This window comes from Cynocephalus volans, chromosome 6, assembly GCF_027409185.1.
Source record: "Cynocephalus volans isolate mCynVol1 chromosome 6, mCynVol1.pri, whole genome shotgun sequence".
NCBI classification, from domain to species: Eukaryota; Metazoa; Chordata; class Mammalia; order Dermoptera; family Cynocephalidae; genus Cynocephalus; species Cynocephalus volans.
This window is the reverse complement of record NC_084465.1, coordinates 154,697,965-154,712,600: the sequence shown is the minus strand read 5'-3', so window position 1 is coordinate 154,712,600 and position 14,636 is coordinate 154,697,965. Positions and strand designations below refer to the sequence as shown.

The following is a 14,636-nucleotide window of genomic DNA, read 5'->3' as shown; positions in this document are numbered from 1 at the left end:
GAATCCATAAAGCAAGTTAGAGCTGACATCTTGACTATATTGAGACTTCCTATGCAGCAGGTAAGTATGAAATATCTCCCCATATGTTTAATTTTTTGATTTCTTCCATCACATTTTTAGTTTTTCTCATATAGGTCTTGTACATATTCTGTTAGGTTTATATCTAAGTATTTTACTTTTTGTGTGCTAATATAGATCACATAGTGTTTTTAACTCTAAATTCCAGTTATTCTTTGCTGGTTTATAAGAAATAGATCAGATCAAGTTTTTGTATTAATCTTATATCCTGCAATTTTGCTATAATTGCTTATTAGTTCAAGGCATTTTCTTGTCAATTCTTTTGGCTTTTTTTTTTTTTCCATCCTGCCGATGTTAGTATACACTCTATTTTGAGAATGAAACCAAATAATAAGCAAAATATCTGAAGAATTTCAAATTGTACTGCAAAGAAAGTCCTGGCTGGTCCATTCTGGGAGTAATCTAACTTAAGCTGACCCTACCACTTGCTGAGTATGATCCTCTCTGTCCACGGGGCTGCAGTACCACTGTCTTGCTCAGTGTCTGCTATAGCAAGTCGAGACTGTACGTGTGGCTCTGCTGTCCTTCCTTGGGCTGGGATTCATTGGGTTAGTGGTTTGCTGCTGTTGTCAAGACTGTACCATCACTTTAAGGTGCCACATGTCAGCATAGCTTACACTGTAGTCTTTTAGCCCTTTATCCACCTCCTGTTTACTTAAATCCACTCCACACTCTTGAGTCAACCAGATTGGATCTTGTTCAGGCATTCCCAGCAATTTTTAGAGAACAAACCTGTCGATGCTGATCACTCGTGTGTCCAAACTCCATTTGGTCATCCAGGGAAACAGCAGTCTTGGGGAAAAAGGCATCAGTATCTTCTTGCACCATGTCCTGCAGCGTGTGTGGCCAGGGGGCGTGCTGGCCAAGTGTAGGTTGAAGAGGTGTTTGAGTTCTCTCAGTGTGAGAACAAAGTGTTTGTGAAAGGTGGCCGCCATGAAGGCCCTCAGTTCCTGGGCACAGCCTGGGGGCAGGTGCTCACTGAAGCTGTCCCTCCTGCTGCCCACCTGGCAGGCAGCCTGTCAGCCAGCCTGTTGTTGAGGCTGCCGCTCGGTGAAGTGTCCATGTGCTTCTCTTCTTCTGCTGCCTGCTCTTCCTTTTTCTCTCCCTTCTCACTCAGGGGATCCTCCTTGATCCTCACACCTGGCAGGACCATGGGCACCCAGTTCTGCTCCCTCTGCTGCTGCAGCTCCCATTCCAGCAACATGTGGTTCAGCCGGGCCTTGTTTTTGGCTGCTTGGACCCGTTGCTCAACAGGCCCTGATTGTCCATCGGGCTTCTTTGGCATGGTTTCCTTTACAAGATTATAGACTTTTTCTAATTTGCCCTGGATGCCCGTCCACATGTGCTCCTGCTGTACCACATCCAGATGTTTCTTGATGAACTCCCTACCTTAGGGCAGGATGACACCCCAGCCTGTGTTGGTCCTCAGCACGGCCATGTGCTCTAGACAGGCCTTCACGTCCTCCGTGTAGAGTTTGGTCAGCATCGCCACCTCTTTCCTCACCACCCAGTGGCTCTGCATAAACTTCTACATAACAGAGTCTTGGCCTCTGCAGAGCACCTCAGCAGGCAAGCTGTTGTGAGCGCTGGATGACTTTTTGGGGTACAGGATGTAGCTCTTCACTACCCAGTTTCTGTAGATTATCACTGCCACCTTCTGGATGCCACACAGAACAGTCCCAGAGTGGATAGAGGGGCATAGGAGACTCATCAGGTTGGCAAAAGGTATGACCTTCAAGTTTTTCATGAGGATCTTGATCTGATTGGCCAGGTGCAGGGTGAGCAGCTGGGCCATGGACAGGACATTGCTGGGGGCCACAGGATTGTCATCAATAGACTGAATAATTCACACACCTAGCTCTGTCAGAGAGTTTTGTGTATGTCACAAAAGAAATTAATCCATGTACTAAACTGCAAAACGCAGTTTTACACACAGTCATCACTATCCTGATGTATTCATGCATCTAGGAATCTTTATCACACTTTCAACATGACTAAACAGATAAAGGTGTTCATGCACCACAAGAATGCTTCATGCAGTAGTCACTATACTTATTCACTCACAAATATATCTAGCTTTGGTAAACACAGGTTCAGTATATTTTGTTACAGAACGTAGTCCATGCACCACAGCCCTAAGCACAGTGTTGAACACAGTGGTCACTGCACAGATTCATTTACACATCGAGCTCTGTTCTATACAGAATTTCAGTGTATGTGACTGGAGGAAGTATCTCATGCACAACACACTGCTAAGCACAATGTGTCACAGTTGTCACTATATTGATTCACTCACACATCCAGGCCTGTTAAGTATATTTTTGACATATGTCAATCACTAAACGAATTTTTTAATTTTTACATAAAAAGACTTTATTTGCAAGGGAACAGGAATTAAATTGGATGGGCCTAATCCCACGTCATCATCAGACTCTTTGGACTCCTACTTCTCATCTTTCTTCTCCTCTGCTTCAGCAGTAGCAGAAGCAGCAGCAGGATCCCTAAAGTAATTAATAAATGCTCCACACAGTGTCTTACACAGTTATCAATATACTGAATCACTCATGCAACTTGCCCTGTTAAACACAGTTTTTAAAAAATGTCACTAGAGAAAGTAGTACAAGTTCCACATGCCGCTGAACAGTATTTCGTAGATTGTCAGTACTGATTCACTTATGTGTCCATCTCTGATAAACAGAGTTTTTTTTTCTTAATTTTATTTTGTTGATATACAGTGTGGTTGATTATTGTGCCCCTTAACCAAAACCCCCCTCCCTCTTCCCTCTCCCCCCTCCCACCCAACAATGTCCTTTCTGTTTGCTTGTCATATCAACTTCAAGGAATTGTAGTTGTTATGTCTTCTCCCCCTCCCCCCCGGTTTTTGTGTGTGTGTGTGTGTGTGTGTGTGTGAATTTATTTATTTATTTTTAGCTCCCACCAATAAGTGAGAACATGTGGTATTTCTCTTTCTGTGCCTGACTTGTTTCACTTAATATAATTCTCTCAAGGTCCATCCATGTTGTTGCAAATGGCAGTATTTCATTCATTTTTATAGCCGAGTAGTATTCCAGTGTGTAGATGTACCACATTTTCCGTATCCACTCATCCGATGATGGACATTTGGGCTGGTTCCAACTCTTGGCTATTGTAAAGAGTGCTGCGATGAACATTGGGGAAAAGGTATACCTTCGACTTGATGATTTCCATTCCTCTGGATATATTCTCAGCAGTGGGATAGCTGGGTCATATGGCAGATCTATCTGCAATTGTTTGAGGAACCTCCATACCATTTTCCATAGAGGCTGCACCATTTTGCAGTCCCACCAACAATGTATGAGAGTTCCTTTTTCTCCACAACCTCGCCAGCATTTATCGTTCATAGTCTTTTGGATTTTAGCCATAATAACTGGGCTGAGATGTTATCTCAGTGTAGTTTCGATTTGCATTTCCTGGATGCTGAGTGATGTTGAGCATTTTTTCATGTGTCTGTTGGCAATTTGTATATCTTCCTTAGAGAAATGCCTACTTAGCTCTTTTGCCCATTTTTTAATGGGGTTGCTTGTTTTTTTCTTGTAAAGTTGTTTGAGTTCCTTATATATTCTGGATATTAATCCTTTGTCAGATGTATATTTTGCAAATATTTTCTCCCACCCTTTTGGTTGTCTTTTCACTCTGTTAATTGTTTCTTTTGCTGTGCAGAAGCTCGTTAGTTTGATATAATCCCATTTGTTTATTTTTCCTTTGGTTGCCCGTGCTTTTGGGGTCGTATTCATGAAGTCTGTGCCCAGTCCTATTTCCTGAAGTGTTTCTCCTATGTTTTCTTTAAGAAGTTTTATTGTTTCAGGGTGTATATTTAATTCTTTAATCCATTTTGATTTGACTTTAGTGTATGGTGAGAGGTATGGATCTAGTTTCATTCTCCTGCATATGGATATCCAGTTATCCCAGCACCATTTGCTGACGAGGCAGTCTCTTCCCCGGTGTATAGGCTTGGTGCCTTTGTCAAAGACCCGATGGCTGTAGGTGTGTGGGTTAATTTCTGGATTCTCTATTCTATTCCATTGGTCAGTGTGTCTGTTTTTATGCCAGTACCATATTGATTTAGTTAGTATAGGTTTGTAGTATAGTTTAAAGTCAGGTAGTGTTATACCTCCAGCTTTATTTTTTTTGCTCAGCATTGCTTTGCCTATGCGTAGTCTTTTGTTATTCCATATAAATGTCTGGATAGTTCTTTCCATTTCTGAGAAAAATCTCATTGGAATTTTGATGGGGATTTCATTGAATTTGTAGATCACTTTGGGTAGTATGGACATTTTCACTATGTTGATTCTTCCAATCCAAGAGCATGGGATATCTTTCCATCTTCTTGTATCCTCCCTAATTTCTCTCAGCAGTGGTTTGTAGTTCTCATTATAGAGATTTTTCACATCCTTGGTTAACACAATTCCTAAATATTTTATTTTTTTGGTGGCTATTGTAAATGGGTAGGCTTTCTTGATTTCTCTTTCTACATGTTCACTATTGGAGAATAGAAATGCTACTGATTTTTGTGTGTTGATTTTGTATCCTGCTACTGTGCTGAAATCATTTATCACCTCCAAGAGTTTTTTTGTAGAGGCTTTATGCTGTTTGATATATAGGATCATGTCATCTGCAAACAGGGACGGTTTGACTTCATCTTTTCCAATCTGGATGCCCTTTATTTCCTTCTCTTCTCTCTGGCTAGTACTTCCAACACTATGTTGAATAAGAGTGGTGAGAGTGGGCATCCTTGTCTAGTTCCTGTTCTTAAAGGAAAAGCTTTCAGCTTTTCCCCATTCAGGATGATATTGGCAGTGGGTTTATCATATATGGCTTTGATTATGTTGAGATACTTTCCGTCTATACCTAACTTATAGAGAGACTTTGTCATGAATGAGTGTTGAATTTTATCAAATGCTTTTTCAGCAACCTTAGAGATGATCATATGGTTCTTGTGTTTGATTTTATTAATATGGTGTATCACATTTATTGATTTGCGTATGTTGAACCAACCTTGCATCCCTGGGATGAATCCCACTTGATCGTGGTGAATAATTTTACGTATGTGTTTCTGTATTCTGTTTGCAAGTTTTAGTGAGGATTTTTGCATCTATATTCATCAAGGATATTGGCCTGTAGTTTTCTTTTTTGGTTATATCTTTACTTGGTTTTGGTATCAGGATGATGTTTGCTTCATAGAATGAGTTTGGGAGATTTGCATCTGTTTCAATCTTTTGGAATAGTTTGTAAAGAATCGGTGTCAATTCCTGTTTGAATGTTTGGTAAAATTCTGCTGTGAATCCATCTGGTCCTGGGCTTTTCTTTGTTGGGAGCCTTCTGATAACAGCTTCAATCTCCTTTATTGTTATTGGTCTGTTCAGATTTTCTACATCTTCGTGGCTCAGTTTTGGGAGCTTGTGTGTGTCCACAAATTTATCCATTTCCTCCAGACTTTCAAACTTGTTGGCATATAGTTGTTTATAGTAGTCTCAAATGATTCCTTGTATTTCAGATGAATCAGTTGTAATATCACCTTTTTCATTTCTAATTTTTGTTATTTGAATCTTCTCTCTTCTTTTTTTTGTTGGCCATGCTAATGGTTTGTCAATTTTATTTACCTTTTCAAAAAACCAGCTTTTTGATTCATTGATCTTTTGTATTGTTTTTTGGGTTTCAATTTCATTAAGTTCTGCTCTGATCTTAATGATTTCTTTCCGTCTGCTAACTTTAGGTTTGGATTGTTCTTGTTTTTCTAGATATTTAAGGTGAAGTGTTAGGTTGTTCACTTGCCATCTTTCCATTCTTCTGAGGTGAGCATTTAATGCAATAAATTTCCCCCTTAATACTGCTTTTGCAGTATCCCACAGGTTTTGGTATGATGTATCATTATTTTCATTAGTTTCAATAAATTTTTTGATTTCCTGCTTGATTTCTTCTTGGAACCATATGTCATTAAGTAGAATGCTATTTAATTTCCATGTGTTTGTATAGTTTCCAGAGTTTCGTTTGTTATTGATTTCTAGTTTTAATCCATTGTGGTCTGAGAAAATACATGGGATAATTCCAATTTTTTTGAATTTGTTGAGACTTGATTTGTGACCTAATATGTGATCTATCCTGGAGAATGATCCATGTGCTGATGAGAAGAATGAATATTCTGAGGTTGTTGGATGGAATGTTCTGTAGATATCTGCCAATTCCAGTTGGTCTAGAGTATTGTTTATATCTTGTGATTCTCTGCTGATTCTTTGTCTAGATGATCTGTCCAATATTAACAGTGGGGTGTTGAGGTCCCCTGCTATTATGATATTAGTGTCTATTTCCTTCTTTAGGTCTAATAGAGTATGTTTAATAAATCTGGCTGCTCCAACATTGGGTGCGTACATATTTATGATTGTTATGTTTTCTTGATGGATCAGTCCCTTTATCATTATGTAGTGTCCCTCATTATCTCTTTTTATGGTTTTTGGTTTAAAGTCTACTTTGTCAGATATAAGAATAGCTACTCCAGCTCCTTTTTCTTTTGCATTTGCATGGTAAATCTTTTTCCATCCTTTCGCTCTTAGTCTATGTGAGTCTTTATGGGTGAGGTGGGTCTCTTGAAGGTAGCATATAGTTGGGTCCTCCTTTTTAATCCAGACAGCCAGTCTGTGTCTTTTGATTGGGGAATTTAAGCCTTTTACATTAAGAGTTGTTATTGAAAAGTGTTGATTTATTCCTAGCATTTTATTGATTGTTGTTTGGTTTTCTTAGGTGTCTTTTCTTCCTTGTTTTCTGATTTACTGTTTGTTTTTTGTGTTTCTTGGTTCCTTAGGTTGTAGATAGCGTTTTTGTTTGTTTGTTTTCTCTTCATGAGTGCCATTTTTATTATACTAGTGGGTTTTGATTTTTCTTGGATTTTTATGGCAGTGGTAGTTATTTTTCAGGAACCAAACCCAGTACTCCCTTGAGGATTTCTTGTAAGGGTGGTCATGTGGTGGTGAACTTCCCCAATTTTTGTTTGTCTGAGAAATATACTATTTGCCCTTCATTTTGGAATGATAGCCTTGCAGGGTAGAGTATTCTTGGCTGACAATCTCTGTCTTTTAGTATTTTGAATATATCATCCCATTCCTTTCTGGCTTTTAGGGTTTGTGATAAAAAGTCTCATATTAGCCTGATTGGGGCTCCCTTATAGGTGATTTGACACTTCTCTCTTGCAGCTTTTAAGATTCTCTCTTTGTCTTTGAGTTTTGCCAGTTTGACTATAATATGTCTTGGAGAAGACCTTTTTGGGTTGAATACGTTTGGAGATCATTGAGCTTCCTGGATCTGAAGATCTGTGATTTTTCCTATTCCTGGGAAGTTTTCTGCCACTGTTTTGTTGAATATGTTTTCAGTGCAATCTCCTTTTTCCTCCCCTTCTGGAATACCCATGACTCGGATATTTGAGCACTTAAGGTTGTCTGATATCTCTCTCAGATTTTCTTCAATGCCTTTGATTGTTTTTTCTTTTTTTTTTTTTTGTCTGCTTGTGTTATTTCAGACAGCCCATCTTGAAGTTCGGAGGTTCTCTCTTCAACTTCGACAAGCCTGCTGGTTAAACTCTATGTTGTGTTTTTTATTTCGCTGAAAAACTTCAGTTCAGCAAGTTCTGCTACATTTTTTTTCAGGGCATTGATTTCCTTGTACATTTCCTCTTTCAGGTCCTGTATACTTTTCCTCATTTCATCATGATGTCTAGCTGAGTTTTCTTGTATCTCATTCAGTTTCCTTAGAATTATCACTCGAAATTCCTTGTCAGTTATTTCAAGGGCTTCTTTTTCTATAGGATATAGAGCTTGAGATTTATTATCTTTGGGTGTTGTACTTTCTTGATATTTCGTATTTCTGGTATCTTTTCTTTGATGTTTATTCATTTTGGCAGGGGGTTTCACAGTCCACAGGTTTGACACTATTGACTGACTAAGATGTTGCTGTGGTTGCCAGTTTGGTATGGCTCCCTCCGTGACTGCTCAGTTGGCCACTAGTGCCTTGTGTGTGTGGTTGCCTCGGGTCTTGGGCCTCTCTAGGGAGCCACCTCTCTGGTCAGCTTGGACTCTGCCAGGTTGCCGGGTGACGGGGCTGTACCGCAGGGTTTCGCTCCTGCTGCTGCCGCTTCCCCCGCTGCTGCCGCTTCCGCAGACGGGCGCAGAGTCGCGCCGTCAGTGACTGCAAGCAGCGGCAGCTCCAACCTTTCTAGGGGCCCGCTCTTTGGTTGGGCTGGGGCAAGTCACTACCTTTTCTTCCTTCCAAGTAGGCACTGTGATTTCTTCCAGTCCCTGGGGCCCCCGAGTCTTGAGTTTCTGCCGCTGCCTTCAGACGCCATCTTGCCGCCAGAAGTCTGCTTACTTAAGGTTTAAAGATGGAGAGTGGGACGGACTCAGCTATAGGACGTCTCAACTTGGCACCTAGTTTGGCCCCGCCCCTCCCTCATTGCCCACAGTCTGCAGCTAGGACAGGTGGGTATCTGTTAAACAGATTTCAACATATATCACTTTAGAAGGAAATAAATGCACCACACATTGCTTATCATGGTGTTTCACACATATGTCACTATGTAACACACACACCTAGCTTTGTTATGCACAGAGTTCCAACATGTATCACTAAACAAAGTAGCGTATGCACCACACATCACTAACTTGGTATTTCACACTTACATCCCTACACTCTGTAGCATACATATCAACTTCTGTTAGAATTTTCACATATAGCACTAAATAAATTGCTACATGCATTACACACTACTATCTCAGTATTTCACACGTATCATTATCCTTGCTGACACATACCACTGACTATCTTAAACAGAGGTTCAGCATGTATTACCGAACCAAAGAAGTAAATTTGTCCTACACTGCTAAGCAGCGTTTCACACATATACAGCTAAACAAAGCAATGTGTATACCACACACTACTGAACATGTTATCACACATATATCACTATAGTGGGTAACACAAGCATCTCATTGGTAAACAAAAAGTTTCAACATGCACCACCAAAGTGGTATGTGCACTGCACACTGCCGACACAATGCTCAGGCATATACCCCTGTACTTACTAACACACGTACCACGCTCTGTTAAACACAGAATTTCAAAGTCTATCACTAAACAAACTACTTCATGTTTCACGCATGTATTGCCAGTCATAACACACATGGCTAGTTACACACATTGTCAATATGTATAACTAAAGAAAATTGTACGCACACCACACACATCTCTCCAAGAACATAGCACATTTCGCACATACTGCATAACAAGGTATTTCTCCCATATACTTATATAACTATACTCAGTAACACACAAACTTAGCTCTTAAACCTAGAGTTTCAACATGTATAACTAAAGAATGGACTACACATGCCACACATTGCTAACACAGTCTTTCACATGTGTCACCATGCCAGTAACAGACACACCTATCTGTATTAAATACAATGTGTCAACATGTGTGTCTAAACAGAGTCCTACAGGCACAACACACTCTTAAACACTGTGTTTCACACATGTGTAACTGTAATAGTAACTCAAGCTCATTGTTCTATTAGAGTTTCAACATATTTCATTAAACAAGTACATGTGAAACTCTCTTCTAAACAGTGCTTTGCACTTACATCACCATTCTCAGTGAGACAGGCACTTAGCTTGGATAGCATTTGAACATATATCACTAAACAATGTACTATGTGCATTACACACTGCTAAATGCAATGTTTCACACACATATCACTATTCTCAGTATTGCACACAACTAATTCTGTTAAACACAGTGTTTCAACATTTATCAGAAAACAAAACAGTGCAGTCCCCAGATACTACCAAACAATTTCACACATATACAATTATATTCAGTAACACATGCACTCAGCTTTTAAACACAGAGTTTCAGCATATATCACTAAACAAAGTGTTATGTGTGGTACTTACTGCTAATCACAGAATTACATCCATAATTACTATGTTCAGTTTCACACATACCTAGCACTATTAATCACATTATTTCTCACATATGTAACTAAGCAAAGTATTACATGTATCAGGCATTCCTAAATGAAATGTTTCTGATACTTATCACTATATACAGTACCATACACAGCTAGCACTACCAAACAGTGTTTCATACATATATCTCTAAACAAAGTGGAACATTCACCATGCTTTCCTAAACACCATGTTTTTGAAATACATCAGGGTAAGTAGCACATCCACTTAGCACTATAGAATACAGTGCTTCACACACTAAACAATTACTACATGAACTACACACATATAATCTGTGCTTCCCTTTGTCACTACACAACAGCAGACAAACCCAGCACTGCTAAAAACAGTGTTTACCACATCTCTAAACAAAGTAGTAGATGAACCACGCACTCCTAAGCCTAGCATTTCTCAATACATCACTGAAGAAAGTAGTACATGCTCCATGTACTTACTCCTAACCCAAGTGTTTCATGCTGATATACCATACGTACACCCAACAGTATAAACATGTACATATCTTATTTATTTATTTATTTTGGTGGCTGGCCAGTACAGGGACATGAACCCTGACCTCGGTGTTATCACTGTTATCAGCACCATGCTCTAACCAAGTGAGCTAACTGGCCAGCCCCAATACATATATATCATTAAAAATAGTATTACCTGCAGTATTCCCTGCAAAACAAAGTGTTTCACTAATACATCACTATATACTGTAGCATGCTCTCTTTGCACTATTAACCACAGTGTTTCACACGTATATTACTAAACAATTGCACATGTACCATGTACAAAATGTCCAGCAACTGGTCAACAAATTAATACAAAATGGCATAATAGTGGAATGCAGTGTTGATATATGCTACCACATGGATGAATCTTGAAAACTTTATGCCAAGACGAAAATTGAGTCATAAAGGACAACATAGTGTAGGACTTCAGGTATAAGAAATATCCAGAATAAATAAATGTATAGAAGGAAAAGCTAGATTTCTGTTTGCCTAAAACTGGACTAGATGTGGAGTTTGGCAATGTCAGTTAAGAGGTGTGGGATTTCTTTTTGTGGTAATTAAATTTTTCTAAAATTGTGGTTAGGATTAACAACTCTGTGAATATACCAAAAACCTTTTAACTGTGTTTGTGTGTGTGTGTGTGTGTGTGTATCTTTTGGGGGGGGGGGGTCAGCTGGCCAGTATAGGGATCCAAATCCTTGACCTTAGTGTCACAGCAGTACACTTTAACCAACTGAGCTAACTAGCCAGCCCTAACTGTGTACTTTAAATACGTGAAATATATGGTAAAAGAATTATACATCGTTAGGGTTAGGGTTAGGGTTAAAGGCAAGGGTTAGACTTAGGCTTAGGGTTAGGGTAAGGATTTAGGGTTTGCGGTTAGGGGTAGTGGTAAGGGGAGGGGGAGGGTTAGGGTAATACTAGAGTAGGGCCCAAGGTTAGGTGTTACAATTAGTGTTAGGATTAGGTTTGTGGTGGGGTTAGGGGTTACTATCAGAGGTTTAGGTGGGGTTAGGTGTTAGGGGTTAGGAATTCGGGTTTGGGCTCGGGTTAGGGTTATAACTTGTTTGTATTGGAGTTAAGTTTGATGTTGATGATTAGGGATTTTAGATTTTAGTGTTTAAAGTTAGGGTTAAGTTTACAGTTAAGATTAGTGTTTTAGGGTTTAGTATAAGGATTAGTGTTTGGTTTCAGAGTTCAGGGTAGGGTTAGGGGTTAGGGTTAGAATTCTTGTTTAGAGGTTGGGGTTTAGGGTTCTTTTCTTGTCTGGGTTAGTGTCAGTGTCGGGCTCGGGATCATGGGTGAGGGAACAGTGTCAGTGTAGGGGTCAGGGTAATTGGCTTTTGGCTAGGGCTAGGGTTAGAACTAGGTTGTGGTTAGTGTTTGGATTAGGGCTGGGATTAGTTTCAGGTCTAGGACTAGGGTCAGGACTAGGGTCAAGTCAGGACTAGCTTGTGGTTTGTGTTAGGTTTGGGTTCTTGGTGTTTGGAGGTAGGGGTTAGGATTAGGGATTAGGGTTAGTGTTGATTGAGGGTTAGGATTTAGGGGTAAGTTGTGGTTGGGATTAGGGATTCATGTTATGAGTTGGAGTGTGGTTAGTGGGGTTAGTGGTTAGGAGTTGGCATTTGGGTTGGGGTAGGGGTTGAGGGTTAGAATTGAGGCTGGGGGTTGGGGTTAGGGGCTGGGAATTGGGGTTAGGGTTAGGGATGCACTCACATCTACACTTGTCACCCACAGGTTGTGCTCACAAAGGGTTTGGGGTTTAGAGGGCAGGTCATTAAAAGTACTGTTTTTCATATTCTAAATAGGAAAAGACTATGCTTTGGCCAAAGTCCCAATCATGAACAACTGATCACCATTAATTAGAGGTAACTTCCATAGGCACATGCCAATCAGCCATTCCACAGCATCCTGACTCTAGTAAGGATCTTCTGAGTCAGCAAATCAGTGACATTCAGACCTCGAAGATGAGCAGAGTTTAAGTGGTGGGAACAGCAAATAATCCAACACAGAACTGGAAGAAAAAATAAAATACTCACAGACCAGAGACAAAGTTTGATATTAACCAGTAAAGGTCTCATTTCACCAAAGAACACCTATAAAACCTAGAAGGACCGGAATTCCCCTAGGCTACCAACCAAGGAGGAGGGAGGGCTGGGGGCCTCAGCCATGCCCCCGATACCCACAACTAGCCCAGTGACAACCACAAAGCCACCATAGGTAGTGCTTCAGGCTCTCCTGAGCCGGGGTGGTGGGGTACCAAAGGGCACAGCCATGCCCCCCCCCAACACCCACAACCAGCCCAGTGATGACCAAACTGCTGCCCTGGGCTCCTGAGCTGGGGCAGTGGGGTGGTGAGAGCTTCAGCCACACCCCCCTGACATCTGCACCCAGCCCAGCAACGTCCAAGACACTGCTGGAAGCCCCCTGGTCTCCTCTGCAGGAATGAAGGGGGTGCCACAGGCCTCAGCTCTGCCCCTTCTCCTTCCTCCTCCCACCCTATTTCCTTCCCCCTTCCCTTCTCCCCCTCCCCGCCAACTGCTTTGCAACAACATCATAGAATGTAAAAGAATATCCTTAACAAAGCAATAAAAAAGAAAAAAAAGAAAGAAAATGTCTTTTTGGAGCTCTGTGCAATATGCAATTGTTCATTCAATGTGGAAAATGATAGAAAACCAGATATGAACCAGCAAATGCTAACAGCTCGGCAAAAGGTGTGGATGATTTCATCAACTAGTACCAAAGAAAGTGATAAAATACAGTTTTTTTAGTAAGAGAGATTCAGATGAAAATAAAATAAAATAATCAGAGGAGAAGTTAAAATATCCTTCCACACTGTATATCATCTTCAGGGCTTCTGCTCAAATAGCTGTTTGAACATGTTAATACCGGAAGTCTTCTGACTCTAAAATTGCAAGCAAGTTTTCAAGTGCCAGGAAGAAATCTACTGCAGTAAGAAAAAATGTAGCAGCTCCATTCACCATCACAGAGGTTATAACAGGTATTAATATCTTGCCTTTTTACAACATAGGCATGAATGCAAATAATCAGAATGCAGGAAAAAAGATCTCCTTTACTTTTGCAACATTTTTCTCATGAAAAAGCCTTATAAGGCTATTGTGAGTAACTTCCTTCCTGATGAGCATCTGATGTCCATTCTATTGATAATGAAGTAATTGTCATTAAGTTACCCTTACTTCAACATTTATACTGTTCAAACTGAATGAATTAAAGCAAAAATTGCATCCCACCTTATGACTTATATATAACAAGGGTTGGTTAGGATGTGAATAGGTGGAGTCCTCGGCACTGCTAGGGTAGTAGAAACTGCTGGACATTCTCCTGGAATGCAGTCTGTCAGCACCAGTGTGTCCTCTGACACGCAGCCCACTCAAGGCCATTCCCTGGGACTGTGAGAGGGTAGCTATGTGTGCGCTCATTTCAGCTTTGCTTGAGACCCTGGGAGTTGGAGGCACATTCTGCCACATCACAAGGGAATAAGTGAACCAAAATGGGGTGCATGCCTGCACAGAATATGCTGAAGTGTCCGTAGATCAACACAAAACAGCATTGCTGCCTAGGGGAAAGCTCCTATTATGTAAACCAAGAAGGCCCTTCCCAGGGCACAGGGAGGGGATGCTCAGTCAAGGGCACTCAGTCCCAGGCAAGCGATGTTGTGCAGTCATCAACACCCTCCGTCTCCGTAGCTCTTTTCAACTTGTAGAAATGAAACTGCTCCCATCAGACACTGAATCCTCATTCTCCCCTCCAACCAGCCCCTGGCAACCACCATTTGTTCTGCTTTCTGTCTTTCTCATTGTCACTACTCTTAGTAACTAACATAAGTGGAATCACATGATATTTGTCCATTTGTGACTGGCTTATTTCATGTAGCATAAAGTCCTCCAGGTTGATCCATAGATGTTCATGTTCAATTTTCCCCAGTGTCTCAAAATTTTCCCCTTATACCTGGTTTGTTTGATCAGAATTGTAACTAGTTCCATGAGTTGCATT

At 40.6% G+C, this 14,636-nt stretch overlaps 1 pseudogene; it reads right to left on the bottom strand.

Annotated features, from left to right (window-relative positions):
• Positions 1-647: 647 nt before the first annotated feature.
• LOC134381092 (DNA-directed RNA polymerase III subunit RPC5-like) lies at positions 648-12,793 on the bottom strand (annotated as a pseudogene).
• Between the last annotated feature and the right edge of the window lie 1,843 nt (positions 12,794-14,636).